At 42.8% G+C, this 23,476-nt stretch overlaps 1 protein-coding gene across 1 annotated transcript in view; it reads left to right on the top strand.

The window, feature by feature from the left end:
• The first annotated feature begins 4,322 nt into the window (after positions 1-4,322).
• svila (supervillin a) overlaps positions 4,323-23,476 on the top strand; it is a 159,801-nt gene continuing 140,647 nt past the window's right edge. The window contains exon 1 of the mRNA XM_031796368.1: positions 4,323-4,750. The gene's annotated coding sequence lies outside the window, so the exon portion shown is untranslated. The remainder of the gene's footprint in view (positions 4,751-23,476) is intronic.

The raw sequence follows: 23,476 nt of genomic DNA, 5'->3' as shown, positions 1-23,476 counted from the left end.
ATTCATGTAGTTCAATACATTAAAGTATACCTAAAAGTAAAGTCTTACCCTCTGACAAGGGCCCCAGCCTAGCCAACGCTGTGCCGGCTTCACAATGGACTCCATTTGTTTGCCACCAGCTTGTTGCTCCTAGCAACACACCCCTCTCCTGTTTAGTGGCCAAAATGAAACTCTCTCTCTCTGCCCAGGGGAGTGGAGTGGACAGACATTATTCACAACAGCTTGATGTGAATCACTCTGATGGAAACAAAATTGAAGAAAAAAAATAGTTTACAGAAACATGTTATGGCAGAAACTAGTATGATGTCTTGATGTGTCAGTGTTTCCTTGTTGTAAATATGACTCTACACTACAACTAGTCAGGACAATTATTCTAGTCTATTTCCAGAGTCATGGCTTTTACAGGCCAGTAATACCAGACCATCATACATTGCACAGAGACAGAGGAAGATCGAAAAAATGTGGCAGACTGGCAGTGTCTAAGTATACTGCAGAGGTTAAGAGCATTGGGCCAGTCACTGAAATATCATTCAATGTGCCCTTGAGCAAGGCACCACCCTAATTGCTCCTGTAAACTGGATAAGAATGTCAATGCCACAGATGTCTCAAGTTTAGAGGAAGCATACAATTGGCATGCTGACTGCAGCAATGTCCACCAGACCTGTTGCAGAGAATTTAATGTGAATTGTTCTACCATAAGCCACTTCCAACGCAGTATGTCCAACCAACCTCACAACCGCAGACCACGTGTAACTACGTCAGCCCAGGACCTCCACACCCGGCTTCTTCACCTGCAGGATCGTTTGAGACCAGCCACCCAGAGAGCAGATGATACTGTGGGTTTCCACAACCGAATAATTTCTAAACTAACTGTCAGAAACGATCTCAGGGAAGCTCATCTTCGTGTTCGTCATCCTCACCAGGGTCTTGACCTGACTGCAGTTCGGCATTGTAACCGACTTCAGTGGGCAGATTTTCGCCTTTGATGGCCACTGGCATGCCGGAGAAGTGTGCACTTCATGGATGAATCACGGTTTCAACTGTATGGGGCAGATGGCAGACAGCGTGTTTGGCGTAGTGTGGGTGAGCGGTTTACTGATCTCAACGTTGTGAACAGTTACCCATGGTGGCGATGGTGTTATGGTATGGGCAGAAATAAGTTACAGACAACGAACACAGCAGTGGTGGTCAGTTTGAATGCACAGCAGTGGCAGTGAGTGCCGTTTAAGATTAGGGAGGACAATTTTTCTTTCATGAGCATGGCCTTATGTCTCTCTCTCGCTCTCTGTTTCTCTCTTGCTTCTCTCTTGCTTCTCCTTCATTTTGGAAGAAATTAATTTGTTCAAAACTGTTTAACTACTGACTTTCTTTCTCTTTGAGTCAACTACTCACCACATTTTTTTGCAGCTTATGCTTATGTTTTCAGGTATAGATTAATTCTCTGATCCTTTGATTGGGTGGACAACATGTCAGCTCGTGCTGAAAGAGCTCTGATAGGTTGGAGGACATTGTAGTTACTGTGTAAGTCTATGGAAGGTGGTAAGAACCATGAGCCTCCTAGGTTTTGTATTGAAGTAAATGTACCCAGAGGAGGTCAGAAGCTAGCTGTCTTCTGGCTACACCAGAATGCTGTGGAGGCTACTATAGACCTTCTTTGCAAAATAGTGTGTTTTAATAAATGATTTGGTGATGTGATTATATTTACTATATTTTTATCTAAAAATTATAACTTTTTGAATGTAAAACTTTTATGAAATTGACTGAGGAGTATGGTCCTCCCCTTCCTCCTCTAAGCAGCCTTCACTGATGCACAGAGATACCATGACAAGATCCTGAGGGCCATTGTCGTGCCATTCTTCCACCACCAACACCTCATGTTTCAGCTTGATAATGCACTGCCCCATGTCGCAAGGATATGTACACAATTCCTGGAAGCTGAAAATGTCCCAGATCTTCAATGGCCTGAACACTCACCAGACATGTCACCCATTGAGCATTGTCTGGATTGACGTGTACGACATTCAACAGGCCACAATCAACAGCCTGATCAGGGAGATGTTTCGAGCTGCATGAGGCAAATGGTGGTCACACCATACTAACTGGTTTTCTGATCCATGCCCCTACTTTTCTTTTAAAGGTATCTGTGACCAACAGATGCATATCTGTACTCCCAGTCACGTGAAATCCATAGATTAAGACTTAATGAATTTATTTCAATTGACAGATTTTGTTATACACTATAAAAAATAAAAGGTTCCTGGAGTATCCTTTAGGGGTTCTTCAAATTGAAACTGTGGGGGGAAACCCTAAAATTATTCGATGAACCCCTAATGGATCCTCTGAAAACCTTTTGAAGAACCTTTTGGGGTTCATTTTTTAACTAACCCATCCCCTATTATTATGAATAATACACATAACAATAACACAATATGTTAGTTGTCAGTGTTTATTAGGATTTTAGTGGCAAAGCAGAATAAAAACATCTAAATATGAGGAAAAGTCCCAGCAGAGCCCAAGTCCAATGGGTTTATCCTCTGCCGTGTTGATGTTAACGTGTTGATGTTCTCCGTATCCATAGCCACAATGATTTTGCAGTGCATGGTGATCAAACAGGTTTCCTGTTATATTAATCAGAGGTGTAGGGAGGGTGAAGTCTGTGAGTTTAAAAAAAGAGTAATTATACAGATGATTAACAAAACATGCACACGACAGTATTCATACCTTGGTTTTTGTTTTAAACGTGAAAAACACTTTTGATAATGTTTTTAATACACATACCTTGTCCATAATGTAGAGGCCTATGGGATGTTTATTGAAGAGGTAAGGGAGGAGGATGTTAAATGTGATCTGCATAACATACCAATACCTTTGTATGCCTCCTCGTCTGTATACCTACAGACACAGACACAAAAGTGAGCAGTTCAGTCATCTGAACCCAATACAGCTAGCCTTCAGCATATTCTTATAGCCAACATATTATCACCTCTTTGTTGATTGATGTCCATTGAATTATGTCCATTTTCTGTTTTAAAAAGATTTGCACAAATATTAAATGATAGATGGTATCATCATAAAACAATATCAATTTAGATCATACAAGGGACAAAACATACCTTAAATTGAGGAGATCTTTACATTTTTCAGTTAAGTTCCTGCACCTGCTGTTCTTTCCAATTAAAATCCAAATATTTCAGTTGGGCAGTTAGGTTCCTGCAAGAACCCCCACCAACTAAGGAGGTTCCTCGGTGAACCCCACCTCCTATGGGGTTCATGGAAGAACCTTTTGGATGTAATTTTCAGTGCCAAGAAGCCTAAGGTTCTTCAAAGAACTGAGGATCTTAGAAGAACCCTCGTTGAAACCCTACTTTTTAGAGCGTATGAACTGTACCTCAGTCAAATCTTTGAAATTGTTGTGTTTGTATTTTTGTTCAGTGTATTCATGGTCATTGTAATGGACAAAGGACCTTTGGTCTATTCCCAAAAACTCAGACTGAAATGGATTGGATATTGGAATCAGCATTGTCCCCATAAGTCATTTCAGGCACTCTCTCATCTGCTGGTCCTGTGTGTGTTTGTGTATGAATAACAAAGTTAATGGATGAATAACACATCTGAATGATTCTGTTTGTTGGTTTAAGAGGCGTGTATCTGTACAGGTGGTTTTGAGTGCCTTTGTAAAATGTCCACAACTTTGGACCTAGGTCTTGAACTCTAGGTGTAATTCCTGCCTTCTCCCTACAATCCTGACATTGCTACCAGAGGCAGTTTGGAACTCGGTAGTGAGTGTTGCAGCCAGGGAGAGACGATTTTTTACACGTTACGCACTTCAGCACTCGGCGGTCCACTTCTGTGAGCTTGTGCGGCCTACCATTTCGCAGCTGACCGTTGTTGCTCCAAGACATTTCCACTTCACAATAACAGCACTTACAGTTGACCGTTGTTGCTCCAAGACATTTCCACTTCACAATAACAGCACTTACAGTTGACCGTTGTTGCTCCAAGACATTTCCACTATACAATAACAGCACTTACAGTTGACCGGGGCAGCTCTAGAAGAACTGACTTATTGGAAAGGTGGCATCCTATGATTGTGCCACATTGAAAGTCACTGAGCTCTTTAGTATTGTCCATTCTACTGCCAATGTTTGTCTTCGGGGAATGTATGTATGTGTGCTCGATGTTATACACCTGAAAGCAACTGATGTGGCTTAAATAGCCGAATCCACTCATTTGAAGGGATGTCCACATACTTTTGGCAATGTAGTGTACGTAAAGGCGCCCTGAGAGTCATGATCAAGGGCTACTTTGGACCATGCCCGGATGGGTCTCGTCCTTTAAGAATAGGTTCACGTCGTGCGGAAGCTACTAGCACAAGGCAACTGCGGATAAGTTTGCAAAGCAGGCGAGCGTACGTTTCTATACATACAATGAGAGTTTGCACTTGAGCAAGATCATTCGGAATTGTCAGCGGCGTTTGTTTCTCTCCGGATAGCGTTCCTATTTACTTTTGTAATATATAAACAGCGTTTTAGGTGATTATTTAAGGGTTTAGAATAAAGCATCAGAACGTATGGACAGTTGACAAATTCTAAAGAAAATTGATGTTCAAACATCGTATCGTCTGATTTTTCTCTCGCAAACACGAGTGCTTAAAGAATTAGCGAATGACAACTTTTCCCTCAGAATATTCGAAGACGTCATCCATAGGCTAATTGTCACATCGTTTAAAATTCAACAAAGGGTGGCAGTGGTAAGTTAATTTCATTGCATGTTTTTGCACTCACCAAATTACTAATTTTAAATGTTTCGACAATTCCTTCCCCGTTTTATAATGCATTCTTTTTTTGGGATGTTAATTTTGTTCATCTGTGCTAACAATTAATCAATTAACGTTGCACATCAGTGTAAAACAAAACAAAACATGCCCTGCTCCCCATTGATTGCGTATTGTAGCCTATTCTCCCTTGCAGTCCATCACTGTCACGTAGCCTATTGCCTTCATTTTCAAGTAACAGTCCATTGACATGATATCATTGGTATATCTGATCAAACGGTCTTAATTCCTCGCACATAAGGTTTCAAGTAAAAGGTTCGCCTTTGGAGAGGTTAGTAACGTCTCAAATGGCACCCAGATAGTGCACATTTTTCACCAGAGCTGGGAATAGGGTGCCATTTGGGACCTAAAGGTACCGAACAGTCATTCCGATTCCCATTTAAAATTTTATTTTGAGTGGTTAAAACATTAGCCACAATATAAAAAAAATTATAATGTATATTTTTTGCATTTATAAAAATGTTTTCTCATGTCAAACAACCAGGAAGTCTGAAAAGACGGATTGAGTGGGCAGGGAGCTCACCTTGACTGACAGTTCTTTGAAAACACCTATGTCAAGCATGGAAGGTGTTGCAGTGAGATGCTCAAACAAATGAGCTAATACGCAATGCAACAACAACTTGACATGCATCAAATCATGGTTTCACAAATTATTTTGTTTATCCAACTAGGGCTGTGATGGTAATTGAATAACCGTGTAACTGACTGTAATGAATGAAGAACGTCATGAAAACAACGGTAAAAACAGTTTAAAATAGGCCTAGGTGACATTTTGGAAAAATAAAATGTTAACTCTTATTTTCATGTAGATAAACTTTACCTAATAGCTTGAGTATTTACTAATGATTATAAGCAATTGTTTTGCTTACTTAGTCTATTAAACCGTCTACATCTGCTCTCTCCAACTATGTTTGATGCTCAAGCAGCTAAACCACTAGATGTGAGGTGTTGTAGAAGCACAAGCCTATAGGCTATCGCACTTGTGTGGACTTTCTTTCATACAATACACATTTTTATTGCTTGCTACTAAATAAATACATAGGTATTTTTAAAGAAGGTTGAATGTGTCTGACTTTCATGAATTATTCAACAGCAGTTGACAAGGTTGTTCTCGCTGAGGCCTAATAATGTGCCATTATTGTGTCAAACAGACAATGTGCCAATCCTCTCCAAACTGGCATGGTATAATAAGTATTTTCTTAATTTATAGGCTAATCAACACAGATAAATAGGCTATGGATGTGTATTGGTTTCTATTTTAATGATAATATGAAATTGACAATCGCAAAGTCGTCTTTCCTCTCTTTATACTTTCCTTGTCAATATTTTTTTTATAACCTAATTTCATTTTTTGTGTTTTAAGGAAAGGATAAATATTTGCTGTTGTCATACTCTGGTGGCTTTGATTGACTGGTCCATTTACGAGTGTGTAGGAGTTTGCTGATTCTCTCTATAGGCCTATATTTTTATTTATTTAACCTTTTATTTAATTATATGTCCATTCAGAAAGTTAGGAAATTTGGAAAAATACATTGGAGTTAGTGTGTATAGATACAGTGCCTTGCAAAAGTATTCATCCACCTTGGAGTTGTTCCTATGTTGTTTTTTCCTACGATTGCACACAGGTGGACTTTAAGTGTCACATGATCTTAGTGTGTGTATATATACACCTGTTCTGAAAGACCCCAGAGTCTGCAACACCACTAAGCAAGGTGCACAACCAAGGAAGCGGCACCACGAAGACCAAGGAGCTCTCCAAACAGGTCAGGGACAAAGTTGTGGAGAAGTACAGATCAGGGTTGGGTTATAAAAAAAAAAAATCTCTGAAACTTTGAACATCCCACAGAGCACCATTTAAATCCATTATTAAAAAATGGAAAGAATAATACACCACAACAAACCTGCCAAGAGAGAGCCGTCCACCAAAACTCTCGGACCAGGCAAGGAGGGCATTAATCAGAGAGGCAACAAAGAGACTAACGATAACCCTGAAGGAGCTGCAAAACTCCTATCTCCGTTGCTTAAAGAAAAAAAATAAGCTAACATGTTTGGTGTTCGCCAAAAGGCATGTGGGAGACTCCCCTAACATATGGAAGAATGTACTCTGGTCAGATGAGACAAAGATTTAGCCTTGTGGCCATCAAGGAAAATTCTACTTCTGGCACAAACCCAACACTTCTCATCACCCGAGAACACCCATGTGGGGATGTTTTTCAACGGCAGGGACTGGGGAACTGGTCAGAATTTAAGGAATGATGGATGGCGCTAAATATAGGGAAATTCTTGAGTCACCTGCTTCAGTCTTCCAGAGATTCGAGACTGGGACGGAGGTTCACCTTCCAACAGGACAACGACCCTAAGCATACTGCTAAAGCAACATTCGAGTGGTTTAAAGGGAAACATTTAAATGTCTTGGAATGGCCTAGTCAAAGCCCAGACCTCAATCCAATTGAGAATCTGTGGTATGATTTATAGATTGCTGTACACCAGTGGAACCCATCCAACTTGAAGGAGCTGGAGCAGTTTTGCCTTGAAGAATGGGCAAAAATCCCAGTGGCTAGATGTGCCAAGCTTCTAGAGATATGCCCCAAGAGACTTGCCCCAAGAGACTTGCAGCTGTAATTGATGCAAAAGGTGTCTCTACGAAGTATTGACTTTTGGGGGGTGAATAGTTGTCATTTTTTTTGGTCTTATTTCTTGATTGTTTCACCAAAAATATTTAGCATCTTAACAGTGGTAGGCATGTTGTGTAAATCAAATGATACAAACACCCCAAAATTCCAGGTTGTAAGGCAACAAAATAGGAAAAATGCCAAGGGGGGTGAATACTTTCACAAGCCACTGTATGTGGGTCGAAATGGGATTGGAATTGGATTTTATTAGCAGATAAGGAAATGGAGGAAGGCATATCTTTGTCATGCGTTAATGTTGTCAACATGTGATGGAGTCCTCTCCAACCTGGCATCTCATTTGTAGATCTATATTTTTAAGTAATAACTTTAATTATTATGACTGAAGTTCCATGATAATAACAAAGTGTAAAGGCTTGTTTTAAGACTCATTCTTGTGAACAAGTGTACAAACAGAATTTTGACCTCTTATTATTAGTTTTTATATGGGGCCTTAAAGGCCTAAGACAACAGTAACACGCATATTAACAAAATGGACACATATGAAAAGGAAAAACCACTAATGTAATGCAATAGTGAAATTTTATTTTGTGTCTGATAGCCTGCCTATGCGTTAAGTTGTGACTATCTTCTCCAATCTGACATTTCTAAATTTTTGTTCAATGCTGGCTGAAAACCTACGGTAGCTAGACAGTTACTAGCTAAAACCAGACACGGATGAACGCAGAATCCTGTAAGTATATTTGCCTTTGATAAATAGGGGAAACCTGTAATTATATTTTCAGACAAGCTGCAGTAAAATTTTAGCACTAGTAGACTTGCTACCTAGATATGTAAAACACTCCCCTCTGCGAACACGCCTTCTGTGAAGACAGTACTTATTTCAATTGGTTAAGAGAATAAGATGTTATCATTGGCGTATTTGGATTTTGTGATGTCATAAAATCCCGATTTAATATTCCCACCTCCTGAATCCAAGTGGCGTGGCAGGTAGCCTAGCGTTTGAGTTTTGGACCACTAACCCGAAAGGCACTTAACCCTCATGGCTCTCTGGGTTGCTCTGGATTAGAGCGTCTGCAAAATTACATTTAACATGTTTGACACAGGAGAGGACCAGTAACTTTATGATCAAACCTTATCAATGAAGAAGCGACGGACATTTTTCATACTTTGATCTTGTATCATCCAATTTCATGGAAAATATAATTTTGACTATGCGGGACCTTTTAAGGTTGTGAAACTGGAGAGCCCGGCCAGCACATTGGCGCCCAGAGCAGAATACTTTATTACTAAATGATAGATCACGTTACCCTTAGAACATGTCACCCAATAGCTCAACATCCAGGACAGGAGGCCAGGGGAACAGGCCTAACAATAGGATGGTAGCCTTTATCACTTGGGAGAATACTGCATGTCATACCTTTCGATTTTCGTTGCTGGGGTCCACACCTAAAGGCATCTATACAAACTGGACCTCGGTGCCGCCTAGCCACTCTATCCTCACCCTCATGGGTTTTAGCAAGTTATGTAGTGCTACCTATCAACAGCCCTTGTCAGCCAATCATGTAGGGGTTGGAAGCTATGGTGAGCTTTGATTGGTCACTCACGTTGCAATATGGTGGAAGATTTGAATAAAGTTCAGCTTTCCCCAACTTTAGTCCTGCCCTGTCAGCTCCCTCGCCCATGCTCTCGTCGCTCAACGGTCCATCCGCTTCTCTCGCTTTCCTTCATTAAAATTAAATGGCTTCCGATGTTTCACCGTGCGATGCAGCTTCCTAGTGTAAATGGCCCGATACTGAAGTCGGCAGATCTTTTCTTTTGAGGCTGTGGTAAACACACACACTCACACACCTGTCCATGTCGATCAGTGCACTACAACATTGTTTTATCACTCCCTAAGCCCACTCCACCCACTGTTTAATCTGTTTGCTCTGCTGTATGGGTTCTTATATAGGATTATTTCGGTCTTTTTCAAGTCTCTTGAAACAATCCACATTCAGGCTACAATGATTCATGGCCAAGCTGAACTCTCATTAGAGGACTAATAGAGAAGATATGCCTATGGATGGAGTAGCCTATACATGGATCTAAAGCCGATCTATTACCCAAGTAAAGGAGCCGGATTACTGTCATGTAGGATTTGTCATGGATCTTACACCTATGAAGCATCTTTATGGCCAGCCTATACAGAGCGATCACGGTCTGTGACTCCAAATGGAACCCAATTCCATATACACTGTAGGGCACTGATTTTAACCAAAGTCCTATGAGCCCTGGTCAAAAGTAGTGCACTATATGGGGAATAGGGTGCCATTTGGGACTCATCCCCATCTACTGTGAATCAAATCAAATGTATTTATATAGCCCTTCTTACATCAGCTGATATCTCAAGTGCTGTACAGAAACCCAGCCTAAAATCCCAAACAGCAAGCAATGCAGGTGTAGAAGCACGGTGGCTAGGAAAAACTCCCTAGAAAGGCCAAAACCTAGGAAGAAACCTAGAGAGGAACCAGGCGATGTGGGGTGGCCAGTCCTCTTCTGGCTGTGCCGGGTGGAGATTATAACAGAACATGGCCAAGATGTTCAAATGTTCATAAATGACCAGTATGGTCAAATAATAGGTCTGGGACAGGTAGCACGTCCGGTGAACAGGTCAGGATTCCATAGCCGCAGGCAGAACAGTTCAAATGGGAGCAGCAGCACGGCCAGGTGGACTGGGGACAGCAAGGAGTCATCATGCCAGGTAGTCCTGAGGCATGGTCCTAGGGCTCAGGTCCTCCGAGAAAGAGAATTAGAGAGAGCATACTTAAATTCACACAGGATACCGGATAAGACCGGAGAAGTACTCTAGATATAACAAACTGCCCCTAGCCCCCCGACACAAACTACTGCAGCATAAATACTGGAGGCTGAGACAGGAGGGGTCAGGAGACACTGTGGCCCCATCCGATGATACCCCCGGACAGGGCCAAACAGGAATAATATAACCCCACCCACTTTAACCAAAGCACAGCCCCCACACCACTAGAGGGATATCTTCAACCACCAACTTACCATCCTGAGACAAGGCCGAGTATAGCCCACAAAGATCTCTGCCACGGCACAACCCAAGGGGGGGGGGCGCCAACCCAGACAGGAAGATTATGTAAGTATCCCTGACCTCATGTTCTCATTATGTCTAGCTTTTGAGCATGTCGTTAACTGACGGTCTGTTGTAGATGGCGCCGGCGGACTAGCCTCAATGCTCATTAGGCCTGTTTTCATAACCTATTTCAGACAGTGTTGTCGGTTCAAGGTAGAACACCAAGACCAATAAACTAGTGTTATGTTAATCCTCCCTTATTTGGCAGGTAGGGTAGGTATACAAGTACCTGCCAAATAAAGACCTGCTCCATACCCTAATTACGAAGACCCTATTACCTTTCACTTGGAAGTGGTCTTGAAGGATAATAATTTCTTGTGCGCTCAGTGCGTGTGTGTGTTCACTGAGTGCCTCAGTCAGAGATGTGCGCTCAGTCAGTCAGAGATGAGAAGAACATTTATTCTCGAACATTTCAGGGGAATGGGATGGGTGACGAGGGCCAAACTATTACAAGTATTTACCTTTGTGTAATCGTATTACTAAGGAATGGGTGGTGGGTAGGACTGGGAATTGCCAGAGACCTTGCAATACGATATTAAATCGATACTTAACTGCCGATACCAAATGTATTGCGATTCTCAAGATTCTTTATATATTGCGATTTGTTCCAAGCATATTGTTCATTATATGCCTGCTACAGAGAGACGAGGGAGAATGACAATGAGTTTTGATCAGTCATGGAAATAATAATAATCAGTGCTGGAAACATGAAAAATACAGGTGTTTTGGTGCAGGTACAGCAGACTAACGCTACCTAGCAAAAAAACAAAGTATTGTCAAGAGGTATCTCTAACTAGTGGTGGGGTGGGTGAATACCTACCCAGCCTTGACCCTCCATTGTAAATGGCGAAGACGATGGGTATATCCCAAATGGCAACCTATTCCCTATATAGTGCACTCATTTTGACCAGGGCCCTATCCTATGGGACAGTTTTGCCAACCATATGATGCTGATAACTATGATCTGTGTACCACGGAACTAGAATAAGATTCTATTTTTGTTTGTACCACAAGCAACTGCACTGTTAGTATAGGTCATGCCCAATGTACCATAATCATGCAGTCAAGTAGCAGTAAATGCTTTTAATACTTTTTCTGTTTTGCTCTATACTTCAGTCCTTCAAGAAGTGGACTTTTTTATATATTTATTTTAAATTTCACCATTTAACCAGGTATGCTAGTTGAGAACAAGTTATCATTTAGAACTGCGCCCTGGCCAAGATAAAGCAAAGCAGTTCAACACATACAACAACACAGTTACACATGGAATAAACAAACATACAGTAGAAAAAGTCTATATACAGGCCAGTGTGTGCAAATAAGGGAGGTAAGGCAATAAATAGGCCATGCTGGCGAAGTAATTACAATATAGCAATTAAACACTGGAATGGTAGCTGTGCAGAAGATGAATGTGCAATTAGAGATACTGGCATGCAATGGAGCTAGATAAATAAACACAGTATGGGGATGAAGTAGTTGGAAGGGCTATCTACAGATGGGCTATGTGCAGTGATCTGTGAGCTGCTCTGACAGCTGGTGCTTAAAGCTAGTGAGGGAGATAAGAGTCTCCAGCTTCAGTGATTTTTGCAGTTCATTCCAGTCATTGGCAGCAGAGAACTGGAAGGAAAGGTGGCCAAAGTAAGAATTGGCTTTGGGGGTGACCAGTGAAATATACCTGCTGGAGCACGTGCTGCTATGGTGACCAGTGAGCTGAGATAAGGTGGGGCTTTACCTAGCAAAGACTTATAGATGACCTTGAGCCAGTGGATTTGGCGACGAATATGAAGCGAGGGCCAGCCAACGAGCGCATACAGGTTGCGGTGGTGGGTAGTATATGGGGCTTTGGTGACAAAGCGGATGGCACTGTGATAGACTGCATCCAATTTGCTGAGTAGAATGTTGGAGGCTATTTTGTAAATTACAACGCCGAAGTCAAGGATCGGTAGGATAGTCAGTTTTACAAGGTTATGTTTGGCAGCATGAGTGAAGGAGGCTTTGTTGCGAAATAGGAAGCCAATTCTATATTTAATTTTGGATTGGAGATGCTTAATGAGAGTCTGGAAGGAGAGTTTACAGTCTAACCAGACACCTAGGTATTTATAGTTGTCCACATAAGTCCGAACCGTCCAGAGTAGTGATTCTAGACGGGCAGGGAGGTGTGGGCAGCGATCGGGTGAAGAGCATGCATTTAGTTTTACTTGCATTTAAGAGCAGTTTTTTCCCTGAAAAGTTAAATATCGCAGGGGCTATTCGATGCCAATGCAGTATACCACAGGATGTTTTTGTGCTGGTCAAGGGCAGTCAAGTCCGACGTGAACCAAGGGCTATATCTGTTCCTGGTAAAATTATTTTTGAATAGGGCATGCTTATTTAAGATGGTGAGGAATGCACTTTTTAAAGAATAACCAGGCATCCTCTGCTGACGGAATGAGGTCAATATCCTTCCAGAATAACCGGGCCAGGTCGCTGAAGTGTTTTAGGGAGCATTTGACAGAGATGAGGGGTGGTCTTTTGACCGCAGACCCATTACGGACGTAGATAATGAGGAAGTGATCGCTGAGATCCTAGTTGAAGACAGCATAGGTGTATTTGGAGGGCAGGTTGGATAGGATGATATCTATGAGGGTGCTCGTGTTTACGGATTTGGGTTTGTACCTGGTAGGTTCATTGATCATTTGTGTGAGATTGAGGGCATCAAGCTTAGATTGTAGGATGGCCGGAGTGTTAAGCATGTCCCAGTTTACCTAACAGCATGAGTTCTGAAGATCGATGGGGGGGCAATCAATTCACATATGGTGTCCAGGACACAGCTGGGGGCAGAAGGTGGTCTATAGCAAGCGGCAACGGTGAGAGACTTGTTTCTGGAAAGGTGGATTTTTAAAAGTAGAAGCTCAAATTGTTTGTGCACAGACCTGGATATTAAGACAGAACTCTGCAGGCTTTCTCTGCAGTAGTTTGCAACTCTGCCCCCTTTGGCAGTTCTATCTTGGCGGAAAATGTTATAGTTAGGGATGGAAGTTTCAGGGTTTTTGGTGGTCTTCCTAAACCAGGATTCAGACACGGCTAGGACATCCGGGTTGGCAGAGTGTGCTAAAGCAGTGAATAAAACAAACTTAGGGAGGAGGCTTCTAATGTTAACATGCATGAAACCAAGGCTTTTACGGTTACAGAAGTCAACAAATGAGAGCACCTGGGGAATGGGAGTGGAGCTAGGCACTGCAGGGGCTGGATTAACCTCTACATCACCAGAGGAACAGAGTGGGATATGGGTATGGCTAAAGGCTATAAGAACTGGTCGTCTAGTATGTTCGGAACAGAGAATAAAATGAGCAGGTTTCTGGGCACGGTAGAATAGACTTGTATATGCATAATGTACAGACAAAGGTATGGTAGGATGTGAATACAGTGGAGGTAAACTATGCATTGAGTGACGAGAGAGATATTGTCTCTAGAAACATCATTCAAACCAGGTGAGGTCACCGCTTGTGTGGGAGGTGGAACTAAAGGGTTAACTAAGGCATATTGAGCAGGGTTAGAAGCTCTACAGTGAAATACGGCAATAATTACTAACCAAAACGGCAATGGACAAGGCATATTGACATTACGGAGAGGCATGCGTAGCCGAGTGATCATAGGGGTCCAGTGTGTAGCTCGGCTGGCCGGAGGCACGGCGATTCAGACAGCTAGCGGGCCGGGGCTAGTAGAAAGGCCTTAGAGGGACGTCTCGAGGGAAGATGTTTGTTGTAGCCCCCTTGTGCTGTTACGTCGGCAGACCAGTTGTCATGGATCAGCAGGGCTCCGTGTGGGAAAAGGTTCCAGGCCAATTGGCAAAACCGGTATAGTGCCCAAAGAATTTGTCCGATGGGCCTCTTCAGCCATGTCTGATATGCTTTAGACAGCTAGTGGGCCGCGGCTAGCAGATGTGCATTCTGGGGACTTAGTGATGGAGGAGCCAGTTGAAATTAGTCAGAGGGGGTTTTATCAGTGGCGTGCCTGGGCCTTCAGTGAGGTCCTACCATCATTATGATGCCATGGCTCTAGACACTATACATTTAGACAGAAACGCAGTATAACTAGGCGTTGGGTCACCTTGAAATTGACATTTTTATTCAGATAATTGCAGGGGAAGAGTACAATGAAAGTACTTTTCATTGTGCAGCTCCGTTGCCCTGCGCGCTTGTTCGTTGAGCTGTAGATCCACTCGGGTGTCTCCAAAAGTTTTCAAAAGCACCATTGCTTGTAAGTTCCCAGCCGTGTCTCATTGCTGCCTTGGTTAGACAACTCAAGTTTGCAAAGCTCTAGTGTGCCTCCAAACACCAAATCGATCACTTGCAAATAATAGGCATTCCCAGCAGTACAGTTTGCAGTGCTTCTCGGAGCCTGTGAGCCATTGATAGCGCTCGTAGTTGGAACTTTGAAAGTGGCGAACGAACCCCTTTCCTGCCTGTGACAGGCTTTGTAGCGTCGGGCGACCTCTCCTGACAATGTCTAACTTTTCTTGAAAAGTTTATCTTGAGAATGGCGTTATAATTATATCCTCGACCAAATCGATATCTTCTCCTCCTTCCGCCATTGTGGGTTGAAAAAACAGCTTAGTAGTACGCAAATTAATTTGTTTATCAAATTCAGTTTCCTAGTTCTGAGGTTCTGCATAGACCTGCCCATATAGGACCTGCCTCTCAATATTGGTAGTCCAATCAAAAGACGTGCACGCACTATGCCTGCTAGCTGGCTCCTGTGTAACACTGGAGCCAGCCAGCAGGCGTACAATAGCCAACTCTAAAGCTGATTGGTTGACACTGAATTTTAATTTCCATTCACTTTAAGCTACAAGCGGACGCACTGTTGATTCTGAAGGCCTGGGGGCAGATTTTAGACCCCTGGCAACACATGATGGCTGAATATGATTGGATAAAAGATCTAACATAAAGACCAGCCCTCCAAATCTCAATCTGGGGCTGGAAGCAGTGCAACCAAGAGGAAAGCTATGAAATGAAGAGTATAACTCTTACTCTGGGGAATAATTTAATACATATTTGTGGGAAAATATATTTAAAAATAAATTATATTCTGATGTTTAGGCCAGCAGATAAGGCCTTGCTGGCCCTGACGGCCCACCACAGGGTTTTATGTCAGTAGTCCAGTCGTGTTGGGTCGGCGGGGTTCCGTGTCGGCATTAAAAGGGGTCCAGGCCAATTGGAAAAGTAGGCATTGAAGCCCAAGGAGTGGCTGATGGACCTCTTCGGCTAGCCGGGAGATGGGCCTAGCAAAGGCTTGCTCCAGGCTAATTGGTTCTTGCTTCGGGACAGAGACGTTAGGCAGGAGTGGCCACTCGGATAGCAGCTAGCTAGCTGCGATGATCCATGTGAAAAGGTTCAGAGCTTGCGGTAGGAATCCGGAGATATGGATAAAAATACAAACCAGAGCAAATCAGACGTATCGCGCTGTGCAGACTGGTGAGATTTGTCCGGGCTAAAGGTAGCTGATGACCGCTAGCAGTGGTTCCAGTTCAAAAGTAAAGAAATAGCAGATCCATACCCCATTGGGTGAGGCAGATTGCAGGAGAGTGTTGAGGCTAATATTTTTTTATTAAAAAAGAATTGTGTGTATGACAAGACGAGGACAAAAGATGTCTGACTGCTACGCCATCTTGGATACGAACTTAATCTGTCTCGCTGAATTTCCATGTTCTGATGTCTGCAGAGGATTATGAAACTGGCATTGTGTGTTTTTCGTACAGTAGAATTTGTCTAAGGAACAAATTATGATTTTGAAAAAAATATAATAATTGGACTATTACAAAATTAACCTTGTTTTGTCAGAATTTATTTAACCTTATATGGAAGAAATAATTGCTCAAATTTGAAAGTGCAAAAACATGAAGAAAAATGTCTCTCAAAGACTAATAAAGTTAGCAGGATAATAGTTATCAGGATTAGTTGATGAGTCTGTTGGAGATGAGTCATGTTCTTACCAAAGAGATTTTCTTCACATTCAAATCCAAACTGCTCAATCTGTTGTCTTCCTCTCTATTCCTCATACAGTATATACAAGTTGATTGGCACCATTTTTCACCACTAAAATCAGCCGCTGGTGTTGTCCTTGACTTGACATCTGTAGCGTTGCCTGCTGATTTGAAGAACAACAGAAAATTAGCACTAGGGTGTTAGATGAAATCGATGACTGGACTGGACTGGCCATGAAATGAATGAATAGTGAGCACTGTGTTGGATAACACGCTAATTGTCTGATATGATGGTAGCAACAGGACAGCTGTAGGGCCTGTCCCAAATGGCAACCATTGTTAGGCACCATTTGGGACTCCGATATTGTGTTGTATGACCATCGTATCACCTTGGCAACCGCCCCTCCTAGTACTTGGACCATCGCAGTCTATCCATCCCATAATTGGCTTCCTGGACTGATCTTATCCTTTCACAGCTGGCTATGATTATCTGTAACCCCCCCCCCAGTACAAGCCAACAGCGTCTGATAAGTGCCCGGCCTCCGTCTGTGGATGCGTTCCCAATGACACCCTATTCCTATATGTAGTCACTACTTTTTAATAGGGCCCATAAATCTCTGGTCAAAAGTAGTGCACTTTATAGCGCATCTGGTACAATTTGGGATGTGGCCTCTGTTTGCCTACCCACTGTGTTTCCAGAGTTCCTAACTCTTTATTTCAGAGTGGGAAATGCTCTCCTGCTGTGGTTACATAAGGTCTGTTGGGTGTTTCATTGTTTTGGGGGCTGGGGAGAGGGTTCACAGGGTTAGGGGCTCAGAGTTGGGGGGCCTCACCCTCCTACTCTGTCACCCTCCTACCCCCCCCCCCCCCCCCCAACCCCTGAGGTTGGTGTTTTGCTCTGCTCTGTCTCCCTGTTGTGAAGAAAGTGTCCATGTTTGTGGTAAAGCGGGGTTCCACCTGTGTGTAATGCACCAGATACAGAGCTGGATGATGCCTGTGTGCATCCCAAATGGCACCTTGGTCAAAAGTAGTGCACTACATGGAATAGGGTGCCATTTGATTCTCTCTTTGTGCTGTGGCCCCTCTGGGCCCCCTCACTATTAGGTTCTGATGATGGTGTGATGCGATGGACTGGAGCATAATGTTTTGGGTTGGCTTTGTTGCCATGGAGACATGAGTAAAATGTCTCTCAAACACTGTTGATTGATACAGATGTAATGCAATCCCTCAGAGAGAATAGAGTAGATGTCACGGGTCAAAATTTTGATTGATGACCCTATGTGAACTCTATGTGAACCCTATGTAGTGATGACGTGTGCATGTCTTCTGGTCAGGCAAGCCTGGTTAGGTGGGGGCTATGGGGTGAGTAAGGGTCCCTTTGACAGGCCGTTAATGATTGATGACCCAAGCCTGATAGACAAGCCTGGTTAGGTGGGGGCTATGGGGTGAGTAAGGGTCCCTTTGACAGGCCGTTAATGATTGATGACCCAAGCCTGATTTATGACCCTATGTAATGATTTATGACCCTATGTCATGTAGAAGGGTGCATGCCCTGGGTTGAGTAAGTGACCATGTGTCAGGTCAACCTGTTACTGTTTCTCACGGTTTGGGTTGGTTAAGGCCCCTTATAAAGCCGCTGAACAATACCTGTTTAAGAGTGCACAAGATCTTAAGAATAACCATGGAATTTGGGATCGGTACCAAAGCAGTGATGACTGTAACAACTGAAACAGGCCTTCGGGTTGCCCATAGAGAAAGGGCAAAGTATCAACCAGCAATATATGATGCGCCAAAAAAACGTTTTTTAAATGTGTATAGAACCCAAATACCGCCAGCACATGCTCTGACAGATCAAGTGCTGATGTCTAATGGCCAGCAGTGGGGGTATCGGTTTGATTACCTGGCCTGTAGAGTGACCCTCTATACGGTAGATGAAGGAGAAGAATATACAGACCAGACTGTAGGCTTGGAATATGGTGTTGAAGACTGGTCGGTTTTTCGCAAGGTTGTGTGTCCTGAACTGAGCCTTATCACCAAGGGGTATAGTGTGTTCACGGGCCACGAGACCCGTTGGGAAGGTACCCCGGACTCCTCAGGACAAATATTTCACAGGGTGAAAATACAAAGAAAGAATGGCCGACCGTGCGGCAGCGTGGAGTTCTATATCGGCACCGAGGCAATCCGAAACCACAAACTTAGGGGTGGTGGCCTGACTGGGGATACCCGACTGCGTCTGCTTATTCCTTTTAACAGTTGGGATGTACTGGAATTGAAAATGTTGCAACCGTTGGATGCTCTCTTTGTACAGAGCCAACAGCGTCAGAGCCTTGTTCATTTAAAGAAGTGCATAATATATACGAATCGTAAAGATTACGATGCAAAAGAGCCTCAAGAAGATAACTAAGTAAGCGGATGCTTTAACCCCGCCCCCCCAGATACCCAAGGGCCTTGTTCTACAATAAAAAGAAAAAAAGCAGACAGTTCTTCATTTCAGCATACACCATGGATCTCCAGACCATCTACGAGGAAGCCACTACGTCATGGGGGCCCGACACTAAAGACTCTATGCCACGAAGCCCTACACTCTACGCACCCCTGGCAAGACCCGTGACACCCCCGACATTTACCCAGCCTGAGGATGTGTTTGATGGGGTGGCCAGTACTGTTTTTGTGGATACAATCAAGGCCTCTGTAGCTACACTTTTAAACGTGGTGATTGGCGAATATATACGAGAAAAATGCATCGGCTGTGAGATCAATCATCCCAGCCAGCGTCGTCATCCTTGCCTCTACGACCCTCCTAGATACTACTTTTTCAATCATTTTGAGGAGCTGGTGAAAAGACTGTGGTCCTGCCGTTTTATACCAGCGCTGGTCATCGCCCTGGAGTCTATGGGTATTGCGCCGTCTATCCCTAGAGTTTACGGGGTAACCGAAGCCTTCCTACATGAACTGAAGGAGGCCCTCTTCATCCATGAGAAACTCAAAGAAATCCGACACACCCTGGTGGACGACAACAAATACAGGGAAGCTGTGATGGCTGATGTGATGCTTTTCTGGCTCAATAAATCCCAAGAGACCGAGTGACATTTTGTTTATTTAGAGCTATGGGTAACTATGTGTCTACGATGTTTGAGCGAATAAATACATTTTTTCTTTTGAGAGACCTTACAAATGTTATGCATCAGATTATTGAAAATAAAGTGAACAATGTAAAGTTCTACACAACCCACAATACAGGGGTTATTGTAGAGCGTGTGTTAAAAATGGAGCAAATCATGAAACATGTCCGACATACGGGCGAGAGTTTACAATGGTCACATATGGTATCAAGGCTTGTTGAGGATTCTGAAGAACTAGAAATAACTTTGGCTAAGATTTTACATTATTTGTTTGAACCACCCTTTAATGTGAATGTGTATCATATTTGTTGTTTATATACTTATATATCAGACGTGTGTGTTTTAAAAATTCAGCGAAACAAACCTGTAAATCTAAACAATATATACAGGGTGTTGCATGCTGTGATTGTTGAGAAAACGGGGACTTGTATCTTGCAACAAATCCTGAATTGTCTGTATACGTAATAATTGTTGCATTCTTAAAATAAAAATTCACAAACTGAAATGTTGTCGTTATATGAAAGTGGCTCATTACAGTTATTGTACCTCAGAGAGGCAAGAAGGATGGCTGAGCAGCTGTTGAAAAACATATATTATAATCCCTCTAACCCCGGGTCTTATGGGGGTAAAGAGCGTTTACAGAGAGCTATAGTCGAAGAAACAGGGAGTCTGTTAAGCGATGCTAAAGTGAATGAATGGTTATCAGAGCAAGATGCCTACACTCTACATAAACCTGTAAGAAAACATTTTCCAAGAAATAGAGTTTTTTCTACGCATCCATTATCCCAATTTCAGGCGGATCTATGTGACATGCAGTCCCTTGCCGATAAAAATGATGGAAATCGCTACATGCTAACGGTTATAGATATTTTCTCTAAATTAGCCTATGTAAGGGTGTTAAAAAATAAGAGCGGGGCAGAGGTGACCAGGGCCTTTGAATCGATCTTGAAGGCAGGAGGCGCCCCCAAGAAAGTGCAGACGGATGGCGGAAAAGAATTTTTTAATCAAACATTTCAGAAGCTAATGAATAAGTATAATATAGTACATTTTGCTACAGGCTCTGATTTGAAAGCTTCGGTTGTGGAACGCTTTAATAGGACTTTGAAAGAGCGGATGTGGCGCTATTTTACAGCTCACAACACCAACCGATATACAGACATAGTTCAGGATTTAGTAAACGGTTACAACCACAGCTACCATAAGACTATACGTATGAAGCCCTCGGAGGTCTCTTCGGAAAACTCTTTTCAAGTCTTTAAAAATATGTATGGTTTGTTCCCACTTCGCCGTAAGAAAAAAATGACTTTTAAATTCCTAGTGGGTGACTTGGTGCGTATATCAAAGTTGAGGGGTGTTTTCGACAAAAAATACGAACAAGGCTTTAGCTCGGAGTTGTTTACCGTTACCGAATGTCTGCCACGCATTCCGCCGGTCTACAAATTAAAAGATTATGACGGGGATCTTATAGAGGGATCTTTTTATGAGAAGGAATTACAGAAGGTCCAGTTGGGTAAAGACAAAGTCTTTCACGTGGAGGAGATTCTAGATCAGAAGAGAGAAAAGGGTAAAAAATGGTTGCTGGTCCGCTGGAAAAACTGGCCTCAAAAGTTCAACAGTTGGGTATTGGAGCAGGATGTGGTGGAGGCAACGGGGGTTAATTTAAACCCCTAGTCATGATAACTAGCGCATCATTCGCGTGTACACAGTTGGGCATCATGGAACACAGCGGCTTCTACCTGACTCTCCCCAGTAATGCGTCGGCACAGATATATCGTAATAATCAGAGTTCGAAGTATACAACCAATTTTCCAAAGCCTATAGAGTTATCAGAGGCTTGGGAAGTAGGTCTCAGCGAGATTACATACCCCCATAGTTGGTATAATATCAAAGCTAAGGACCGTGATTTTTATTGCAAAAGGTTCTCGGAACCTGCGAAACTTATTAAGCTTAAAAAAGGTTTCTATAGAACCGTCGACAGGATCGTCTCAGAGTTGAATGAACACCTAACCCTGAACAAGATGGAAATATTCCTATTCTACAATCCAATCCATAAAAGGATACAAATCTCAGGGCCTGCTAACGGAGGTATAAAGACCAGCGGTAATTTATCCTACATGTTGGGGATGGGTCCCAATAAATGGACGTATGTGAACGATAAATTATTCCCATTCCCTGCGGATATACATGCAGGCTTTTACAACATATTTGTCTATACCGACATCATAACCTATCAAAGGGTCGGAGACAGCTGTGTCCCCCTCCTGCGAACAGTTCATATAGACGGCAAGGATGGGGACATCGTCACTGTCAATTATGACAAGCCGCACTACGTACATGTCAGCAAGAACTATATTGAAAACATTCTGGTTGAGCTTAAAACGGATCAGAACGAAAACATTGAATTTACTTATGGTAAAACGATTGTAAAACTCCACTTTAGACCCACCAAAACCTCTCTACATATATAATAGCTGTATTATATTTATAAACATAATACAAATAAAAGGGTTATGGAGCTCCATCAGCTCGACCCTAACCGTTATGTTTCATACTATGTGGATCAAGTGGGTAATGGACTACCAGGATATCATGGAGCGCCGACAATGTATGGTTCGGGGATAGGAGGTATATTCCGTAACCTCTTCAGGATGGTTTTACCGTTTATGAAGAGAGGCTTCAGCATAGCCAAACCACATTTAAAATCAGCGGCTAAAAATATAGTAAGTGAGGTTGTAGCCAATGCTATGACCCGAAGGGCGTCACCAGAGGTGGAGCATCAAGAAGGCTCGGGGCTTATGATATTGTCACGAAGGCCAAAAAAGAGACCTCCTGGTTTAAGGCGTAGACCTGCACCTAAAAAGCGGCGGTTAACTGTTAAAAGAACCTCAGTAAGTCAAAGACGGGGTAAAGTGAGGAGGTCTGTACCAAAACAGGCTAAAAGAATACTAGGAAGTATTTTCTAAAAGAATAAGTGACATGGCTCTTTTACATCGAATGTCCTCTGAAGCTATAAAGACAGAACTTGATCTTTTCACGGCACCGTTAACGCAGCATTCAATAGATAGATCCAGTTATGTGGAGATAGCCCCTCTCTCTGCTATTACCGATAACGGGCCTATCGAATTTTTCATACCAGGCCATGGTGACAACTATCTGGACCTCAACAACACCTTGGTGCATTTACGTCTAAAAGTGACCAAAAGAGATGGGTCTAATATTGCAGACGATGCCAAAGTGAGTCTCATTAATTACCCCTTGGCCACCATTTTCTCCCAAGTTGATGTGACTTTGGGTGAACGCCTAATCAGTCAAAGCAGCGCTACATACCCTTATAGAGCCATCATGGAGTGTTTACTAAACTACTCCGAAGACACTCTCAAAACCCAATTTAGCGCCGGGCTGTTTAGCAAGGATACTGCAGGAGCCTCTATGGAATCGACAGACCCTTCCACCGGTGCAAACAAAGGACTAGCGGCACGAGCTCGCTACTGCGCCGAATCTCGAGAGTTTCATTTGCTAGGCCCTATACACTCTGACATTTTCTTTCAAGAACGGTTACTCTTAAATTCGGTTGATTTAAGATTAAAATTAACCAGGGCCAAGGATGATTTTTGCCTGATGTCTCCCCAAGACGGGGATTTTAGTTTGAAAGTGTTGGGGGCAACCCTTTTTATTAAAAAAGTATCTGTATCTCCGGCCGTGCGCCTGGGTCACTCACATGCTTTGATGAAAGGAAATGCCCTTTACCCTCTCCAAAGAATTACCATGAAAACCTTTAGCATA

The sequence above is a fragment of the Oncorhynchus kisutch genome, linkage group LG18 (assembly GCF_002021735.2).
Source record: "Oncorhynchus kisutch isolate 150728-3 linkage group LG18, Okis_V2, whole genome shotgun sequence".
Lineage (NCBI taxonomy): Eukaryota > Metazoa > Chordata > Actinopteri > Salmoniformes > Salmonidae > Oncorhynchus > Oncorhynchus kisutch.
This window is presented reverse-complemented; position numbering and strand designations above follow the sequence as displayed.